Genomic DNA, 9,170 nt, shown 5'->3' with positions numbered 1-9,170 from the left:
GGCAAGTATTGAAACACTGAAATTCAAGCAAGGAGCCTACACAATCCCCGCTGTTAAAAGAGAAAGCGAGAGAGAGAGAAAGAGAAGTAATTTATTCATCTCCAGTAACATGATCTTTCACTATATTGAAATGCTAAGGCACTAAATAATCTAAGATTTGGGTTTGGTGAAATTAGTACATTTATTTCTCAGACATGCAGAAGGAGGTATTTAATTAACAAGCAAGGTTGCCAGATAAAATACAGTACTCTCAATTAAATCTGAATTTCAGATAAACAACAAATAACATTTTAGCTTAAGTGTATCCCACATTTTTAATGGATTTTTATCTCAGTTCTGATTCTCTGCCGCTATCTAATTATCGTGACTCATTAATTCAATTACTGATTCAACAGTAATTTATCGAGGGCCTTATTCTATGTCAAGTACTGTGTGTGGTATTGACCACATAGTGATAAGCAAAATAGTCATGCTCTTTTCCCCAGAATTCATACAGTTTAGTAGGCTGATTGAAATGACTAAATAGGCAATTACTCTAACATAATACATGCCATGATTCACAATTTATTCATTAGAGGGACAATTAACCCAGGCTTGGGTTAGAAAAAAGACTCCTAGAGAAAGTAATTTAGATTAGACCAAAGGCAAAAAGGTTAAGGAAGTAGGAGAGTCTAATGAGAGTGTACCTACCACAACGGGGAAGCTTGGAGGACAACGGATATCACGGGATATTTGAGAAACTGAAGACTCCAATAAAGCCTGCTTGAACCATAGACCACAAAGCTGTGAGTGGCAAGAAATGTGACTACAGAGGTATGCCATGGTCAGATCATGAGGGGCCTTGTATAAATCCAGTGGAAGCCTTATCGAATGGTCCTTGCAGCAAAGTGACAGTCATATTTACAAATTAGAAAGCTTACTCTGCCAGTAGAGGAGAAAATAGACTGGAAGCGAGGACACTGTTGTGGGTTGGGAATGGGTATAGAAAGAAGTAAATAGATACAAGAGCTATTTAGAAGGTCACTAAAAAACTGTTTTGTTCTTTGGATAGGTACAAAATTGGAGACAGTGTCTCCCTCTGTTGCCCAGGCTGGAGTGCAGTAGCACTCCAGGAGTTCAAGACCAGCCTGGGCAACAAAGTCTCTACGAAAAATAAAATTAGCTGGGCATGGTGGCACATGCCTGTGGTCTCAACTGCAGTGAGCCAAGATCGTGCCACTGCACTCTAGCCTGCGGTGACAGAGAGAGACTCTGTCTTAAAAAAAAAAAAAAAAAAAAAAAATTTAGGCTGGGTGTGGTGGCTTATGCCTGTAATCCCAGCTTTTTGGGAGGCCGAGGCAGGTGGATCACCTGAGGTCAAAAGTTCAAGACCAGCCTGGCCAACATGATGAAATCCCATCTCTACTAAAAATACCAAAAATTAGCTGGGCATGGTGGCAGGTGCCTGTAATCCCAGCTACTTGGGAGGCTAAGGCAGGAGAATCACTTGAACCCAGGAAGTGGAGGTTGCAGTGAGCCGAGATTGTGCCATTGCACTCCAGCCTGGGCAAGAGCAAAACTCCACCTCAAAAAAAAAAAAAAAAAATTTAATAAAGTGTACCTAATTTACCCATAATGTGATTTTGGTTGACCTGGAGTTACTGGAAAACCAGTCCATAAATGGGCACTTTGCCATGATTATAGACCGAAATTACTACGGGCCTTATTCAACTGACTGCCTAAGAGGATCACCAATTATACAAACTATCCATGAGATAGTTTTTATTAATAGAGGAGTATGTTTAGTTTTATTCTCATGAAGATGATCTGTGCCCAGCCATGATGAGAGAAATAATTCGAAAAGGAAGCCAGAAAGAGAAATCAATGATATGCAAAGGAATCAAGACCAGTGACAAACACTGGCAAATGGAAAAGGGAAAGAAGCAATGTCACCAACTAAAACAAATAAACAAACACAGCCATGGTTTCTGTCTTTTTATTATTAACTTTTTTTCTTTTAAAAATAGAAGTGGGGACTCTTGGGCCACTTGCTTGAACCCACTACCACTCTGTGGAGTATACTTTCATTTCAATAAATCTGTGCTCTCATTAAAATATAAATAAATAAAAAATAAAGACAGGGTCCTGCTTTTTCAATGACACTGGTCTTCAACTCCTGACCTCAAGTACTCCTCTCACTTAGCTTTCTGACTAGCTGGAATTACAGGCACGAGTCACTACATCTAGCCCATAGTGATGATTTATTGAAAACTGGGCCAGGTGCGGTGGCTCGTGCTTGTAATCCCAGTATTTTGAAAGGCCAAGGTGGGTGGATTGCATGAGCCCAGAAGTTCAAGACCAGTCTAGGCAACATAGTGAAACCCCATCTCTACAAAAAATACAAAAATTAGGCAGATGTGGTGGCATGCGCCTGTAATCCCAGTTACACGGAGAGCGAAGGTGGGAGGATCACCTGAACCTGGAAGGTTGAGGCTGCAGTCAGTGGAGAGACCTTGTCTCAAAAAAAAAAAAAAAAGAGAAAATGGACTTTTGTGCCATGCCCTGGTTTAGGACAATACATGTAGTATCTAATTTCATTCTCACAAATGTACTAAGAATTCATTGTTGTTCCTGTTTTACCGATGAGGAAAATTGTGGCTGCAAGTAAAATCACACTGCTTGTAATTGCTAGAGTCAATATTTGCATTCCAGGTTTCTCTACCTGTAAAGGACAGTTGTACTACTCAGAAAAGATAATTTTCTCATGGAGGGTCAACCTGGCATTTCTGAAGCAGTACCTTTGCATTCTGAACAGAACAACAAGGACATCTCATAGGCACCATTAAGTTTATGAAATGCTGGCATCTTTCTATTGGGAGGTAAAAAAGCTTCCATACAGATTTTGGTGAGGCTAATAGAGACATGTTTTATAATTTGTGAAGATGTTATTCAAGATTCAGTACACCGACCTATTACTTCTTTACTTATTTCTTTATTTGTTTTTAGGCTCGTCAGGTGAAGCAGAGGGAATGGAAAAGGAACAAAGAAATCTGTAACTGGTTGTGATCAGTTAGTTGTAAACACCGCTGCCCTTGGACCAGCTGCCCACCTACTACTTCCCAGTCCTCCAGATTTAGGTAAGGATAGCAGATGTAGCCAAAATAATTAAATTATTGATGGTTGATTTATGACGACTTAGAAAACAGTAACACTCATTTGGAGTTAGTAGTAGGAGCTATGTTCACCAAGAACAAGCCACGTCATGCTAATCTCATTTTCATCCATGTCTATGCTATTCTGCTGAACGAGGAGAAGATTAGGGGAATGCTGTAGAAACGTTCTACCTTGATTTGATCAAGGTTCTTAGGAAGATGCTTCACAATATCATTGGAAAATGAAGATGGTAATCTGAATACTAGTTCAATTGAAGAGAGCTGTAGTTACTGAAACAATCCTATCCTGAATTAATACAAAAATTCGCCAGATGTGGTGGCATGTGCCTGTAATCCCAGTTACAGGGATCCCAGTTATCAATATTGATTGGATATCTCTGGTGAAATCCCATAAGGCATCATATTTGTTTGTGCGTTTGTTTGAGACAGGGTCTTGCTTTGTTGCTCAAGCTGGAGTGCAGTGGAGAGATCACGGCTCACTGCAGCCTCAACCTGGAGGGCTCAAGCAATCCTCCCACCTTAGCCTCCTAAGTAGCTGGGACTACAGGTGTGCACCATCACGTGCAGCTAATATTGTATTTTATTTTTTGTAGAAACGGGGTCTCACTATGTTGCCCAGGCAGGTCATGAACTCCTGGGCTCAAATGATCCTCCTGCCTCAGCCTCCCAAAGTGCTGGAATTACAGGCGTGAGCCACTGGGCCTGAAGGCATCATATTTGAACTTGTCTTTTTCAGTAAATTTTTAATAACTTGGATAATGTGATTATCTTATTGAGCTTCAGATTCCTAATAAAAGGATTCCTAGAAATCTTCATGTGAATGTCCAAAGCAACTCAAACTAACATGTTCAAAACTGAACTCGCTATCCTCTCTCAGAATTGCCTCTGTCCATTTCTCCCTAACTCAATTAATGGACTACCAAATAGTCAAGATTCTTAACTGCAAGTGCCCGGACTCAATTTTAAGTAGCTTAGGCAACAAAGGAAATGTATTGCCTCATGAAATCCAAGGAAAATTTATATAACCAAATTGTAGGAGGAGCAGGGATGCAAATGGGCCCAGGGAACAACTGCAGCCAGGGTCTTCAATATTAGCAGGACTCTTCTTCCTGTTCCTCCTTACCTTTTGGCTTCATTTTCTTTTGCTTCAGACTAACTCTTTCTATATGATGAAAAATATGGCTGCCAGCTGCATCATTTTATATCTATCTATTGCAACTTCTATTCTTTATAAGGGACTGACTAAAGTTCACTTTGGTTCCAAGTTAGAAATTTTGGAGAAGTCTGGTTGGCTTGGTTTGAATCAGTTGTTCTCCCCTGTCTCCATCTCTATCTATGTCTGTGGGTTGGGATATATGCTTGTCGTAGGTGAGGTGTCTTCCTACACCAATCAGTTAAGGCCATTGTGGCAAAATTATAGAAAAGCCAACTCCAGCTCCCTTGAAGTAAATTGTTAAGCAGTTTCAGAAGAAAAGTTGGGAATTTCTTTTTCTTTTGAGATAGGGTCTCGTTCTGTCACCCAGGCTGGAATGCAGTGGTGCAATCATGGCTCACTGTAACCTCAACCTTCTCGGCCCAAGTGAGCCTCCCACCTCAGCCTCCTGAGTAGCTGAGACTACAGGTGATGCCACCATGCTCGGCTGATTTTTTTTGTGGAAATGAGGTTTCGCTATGTTGAGCAGGCTGCTTTCAAACTCCTGAGCTCAAGCAGTTCTCCTGCCTCCTCCCAAAGTGTTGGGATTACAGATATGAGCCACCATGCCTGGCCTGATTTTTTTTTAAGTAAAAAATGCAGTGGTATAAGTAGCAAAGCCTTAGGTGCTACAATCATAACAAATCCATCCATTCAAATGACAGAAAGTCATCCTAGACCTCTATTCCTCTTGAATTCTCTTAGCCAATCAGCCAACAAATCCCCAAATGTATTATATTGGTTTCTTCCCATTTTTACCAACTACGTTCCACTTTTCTACTTCAGATCCTCCCCGTATCTTGCTTGAACAATTGGCAGTGGTTTTATCTGGTGGCACTGCCTTCTGCTTTCGCCACTCTTCCTGTTTCCATCAGAATGAGCTTCCTAAAATACAAGTCTGATCCTAATTACAATCCTTCCAAGACTCAGCATTAGTCAAAGGATAAAGTTCCAAACCTAACATAAAGCAAAATCCTTCTAACAAGGTTTAATGCCATTTCTCCAATCTCATCCTCACTGACTCCTGATTTATTCATATTTCATGGTTTCAGCACACTTCTGGAAATTCCCTCAGATGTCTCACCCAGCAAATGCAAGGAGAATCTGCTTCACTGTAGGACTTTAGAAGTTAGCAAGATAATTTCAAAGACCTCCTTTGTCAGCCACTGGTGGGGGATCTTATCTCACACAGAATCTAAAGAGATAGACAGAGACACTCTAATCCACCCTGCTTTATTTTTACAGATGAGATACTGAGTCCCAGCAGAATAAATTTACTTTCTCTATGTTATGGAGGGCAACAGCTTAAGTCTTCTGATTCTCATTCCAATGCTCAAAATCCAGTGAGAAGTGTGAACAGATCTTATAAACAAAAGGGCTGAGAAGGAGGAAGGGAATATAGCTCCAGGGAGAAAAGGTCCTGAAAGGAGGATACACCTTCATTTCCCTAAATCATACTCCAAAAGTATAAAATTAAACCAAAAAAGCTTATGAAGGTTAGGGAGAAGAGGGACTAGAAACTGCAAAGGGGAAGTGGAGACAGAAGAAAAGAAGAAATGGAGAAACAAGGACCTTAAGAAATCATCTTATTGGGAGAGGGATGGGTCCAGGGCCAGTAATGAAGGACCCAGATGGTTTTAATGACCAAACTCTGCCTCATTACTTTCACCTGACTGCAGCAGGAACTGTCACCAATGGTGAAGGCACCACTGGTGCCTTGGAAGTTTCTCATTGAGGCTGGGATACTTTCCCACTTGCTAAATCTCACACCAAGACGTCTGTTTACCCCCTCTCAGGACTGCTCCAATATTCAAGCCTAGGTTGAAATGTATAAAGTGAGTAACAGTCTCCAAAGTCTCCTTTGGTCTTGCCCATGATTTACTTTAAAATATAATTTACATTGGAATATGATTTCTGGCTTATCTTAGCCTGCTTGATAAAGCAAAGAATTGTTAACACCTGTGATAAATACAAAACTACCAGCCAATGCATGGTCAAAAAGAATACTTTGAGGCCAGGCTTGGTGGCTCACGCCTGTAATCCCAGCACTTTGGGAGGCCGAGGCGGGCAGATCACGAGGTCAGGAGTTTGAGACCAGCCTGGCCAACATAGTAAAACCCTGTCTCTGCTAAAAATATAAAAATTAGCAGGGTGTGGTGCCATGCGCCTGTAGTCCCAGCTACTCAGGAGGCTAAGGCAGGAGAATCGCTTGAACCTGGGAGGTAGAGATTGCAGTGAGCCAAGACCACGCCATTGCACTCCTGCCCGGGTGACAGACTGAGACTCTATCTCAAAAAATATATATAATAACAATAATAGTACTTTGAATACATTTGATTTTAAGAAAAGTGATTGGTAAAATTCATCTTGAAACAACTCTTCTCTCTTGTCTTCTTGTTGCCCAATCCTGGCAAAAGTTGAATATTATTATTATTATTGTTATTATTTTGAGACATGGTTTCACTCCTGCCACCCAGGCTGGAGTACAAGAGCATGGCTCACTGCAACCTCCACCTCAAGCGATTCTCCTGCCTTAGCCATCCAAGTAGCTGGGACTACAGGGACATGCCACCATGCTCAGCTAACTTTTGTATTTTTTGTAGACATGGGGTTTCACCATGTTGCCCATGCTGGTCTCAAACTCCTGAGTTCAAGCGATCCTCCCACTTCGGCCTCACAAAGTGCCAGGATTATAGGCATCAGCCACCATGCCTGGCCTAAAAGTTGAATTCTTAAGATATTCCAATGTTGGAGTTACCTATGTTGGGGCCCAAAACCCAAAATACCAAAATACGGCATTTTGACATGCTAAACTAAAAACGCCTCAAGGTCTCTCTGATGTCCTTCCCTCCCTCCCAACCCCCACCACCTCTCCCAGAATCTTTATCTGCTTAAGATCCAAAGCCACCAAAAAGAACAACTGTTTTTCTTCCCCTTCTAGTAAGACCAAGAATGTTACCGCACTTGAACAGATCCTTTTACCTTCAAAGAGAAATAGATACAGAGTAAATTAATGCCTGTTCCCAGATCTATTCATTCTCCCTTGTAATCCCCTCAAAAGAATTTCTCTCCTCCTCCCTCCCATAGCCTGTTTTGAGCTTCTGAACCACACTGGAGATGGGCAATCACTCTGGGATGCTTCTCATGCACACATTGTACATGTGTTAAATACATTTGTATGCCTTTTCTCCAGTTAATTTGCCTTTTGTGATTTGACTTTTCAGCTAACTCTCAGAAGGCCAAAGAAAAAGCTTTCCCTTGACCCTTACACCTACAATTAATGAAATATTCAGAAACAAAAGGTTTCCTAACCAGGCGCGGTGGCTCATGCCTGTTATCTCAGAACTTTGGGGAGCCAAGGAGGGAGAATTCTTTGAGGCAAGGAGTTCGAGACCAGCCTGGGCAGCACAGTAAGTCTCCCGTCTCTATAAAAAATTTTAAAAATTAGCAGGGCATGATGGCATGCTCCTGTAGTGCTAGTTACTTGGCAGGCTAAGGAAGGAGGATTGCTTGAGCCCAGAAGTTCAAGGATACAGTGAGCTGTGATCCTGCAACTGTATTCCGGTTGTATAATGGAGTGAGACCCTGTCTCTAAATAAAAAAAGAAAAAAGAAAAAAAAAAAAAAAGAGATTTCTCCGTAGGAACAAAACGGTAAAGTAACTCCATGAATTCTGAAGTGAATCATTGACCTTCCATAGACCCACCCAAATTTCTTTTCCAACAACTTGAGTTAATATCAGCATCAGGAGATCCAGACTGTGTTCTTTTTATTAGTTGGAAAGAATGACTAATCCCTGTATTCTATTCTTGGCAACTGTTATTTTCACCAACTTAGGAAGAATGGACTAATACTAATAGTATCTAACATTTATAGCACGTTCATAGTTTACAAAGTCTTCTTCCGTATAATCCTTGCAGTAGTTCCCAGCCTAAGTGACTTGCCATGGCTCACCCATAGCTAAGAGGCAGAGCTAGTATATAAACACAGATTTTCTGAATCTGGCCTTCAGTTCTAACTGTGCACTGGACAGGGCATGTAATGGTAGCTGCTGAAACCAATGACATCCATGTTTCAGTGGTGGAGCGCAGTCAAGTTGATTCCTCATTCTTGTCACAGCAGTGTGGGTTGATGGGGCTGGGGATTCTGCTCCATGTAGTCACGCAGAGACTCATGTTCCTTCTACCTGTGCATCAATATCTTCCACATGTGGCCTCCAAAGCTACTAGAGAATGGGAAATAGTGGGAGATCACACATAGGAGCTTTTTATGGGCCAGGCCTGGAAATGGCTCATATCACTTTTGCTCATGTCCTTTGGCCAGAACCCAATCTCAGCAAGGAAGGCCAAGATGTAATTCAACTGTTTTCCCAGATCCACAGTGTTGGGAAAGTAGATCTGAGAGCTTTGTCTTTTAGTACTTTAGTTTATCAGGCCTCCATGAAGTCCCTTCCGCTGAGGAGGCCATGCTGAGCAGTCTCTGGAAGTTTTTAATTTTCCTTCCCCACATGATCCATTTGCTTCTCTGAACTCCCAGAACTCCTCTTTATTCCTCCTACTTTTCAAACCTTTCTCAGGCTGTTTTAAGATCTATAATGTTATCTTCTTATTTTCTTTAATTTTTCACCTGCATATTTCTCTTCCCTGACATGAAACATAAACTCTTTAAAAGCAGAATTGTATCTACTATTGCAATACTGTGAGATACATTTCCTCTAGTCGCCTTCATCAACCCTCCACTTTCATCCAAAGAAATTAAATTCTGCCAAAATTGATGGAGGCTTATTATGTACAAGGTGCTATGCTTGGTGCCATTGGGAGAAGCAAA

The 9,170-nt window shown here is 41.3% G+C and overlaps 1 long non-coding RNA gene across 3 annotated transcripts in view; it reads left to right on the top strand.

Annotated features, from left to right (window-relative positions):
* The first annotated feature begins 626 nt into the window (after positions 1 to 626).
* LOC144339502 (uncharacterized) overlaps positions 627 to 9,170 on the top strand; it is a 45,665-nt gene continuing 37,121 nt past the window's right edge. Inside the window, exons 1-2 of one of the 3 annotated variants that reach the window (XR_013414509.1) lie at positions 627 to 813; positions 2,986 to 3,116. This is a non-coding gene — a long non-coding RNA (uncharacterized LOC144339502). The remainder of the gene's footprint in view (positions 814 to 2,985; positions 3,117 to 9,170) is intronic. The other 2 variants (XR_013414510.1, XR_013414508.1) reach the window with 2 other exon arrangements.

Source organism: Macaca mulatta, chromosome 2, assembly GCF_049350105.2.
Source record: "Macaca mulatta isolate MMU2019108-1 chromosome 2, T2T-MMU8v2.0, whole genome shotgun sequence".
Classification (NCBI taxonomy): Eukaryota; Metazoa; Chordata; class Mammalia; order Primates; family Cercopithecidae; genus Macaca; species Macaca mulatta.
The sequence above is the reverse complement of the archived record's forward strand: the minus strand, read 5'-3'. Positions and strand labels throughout refer to the sequence as shown.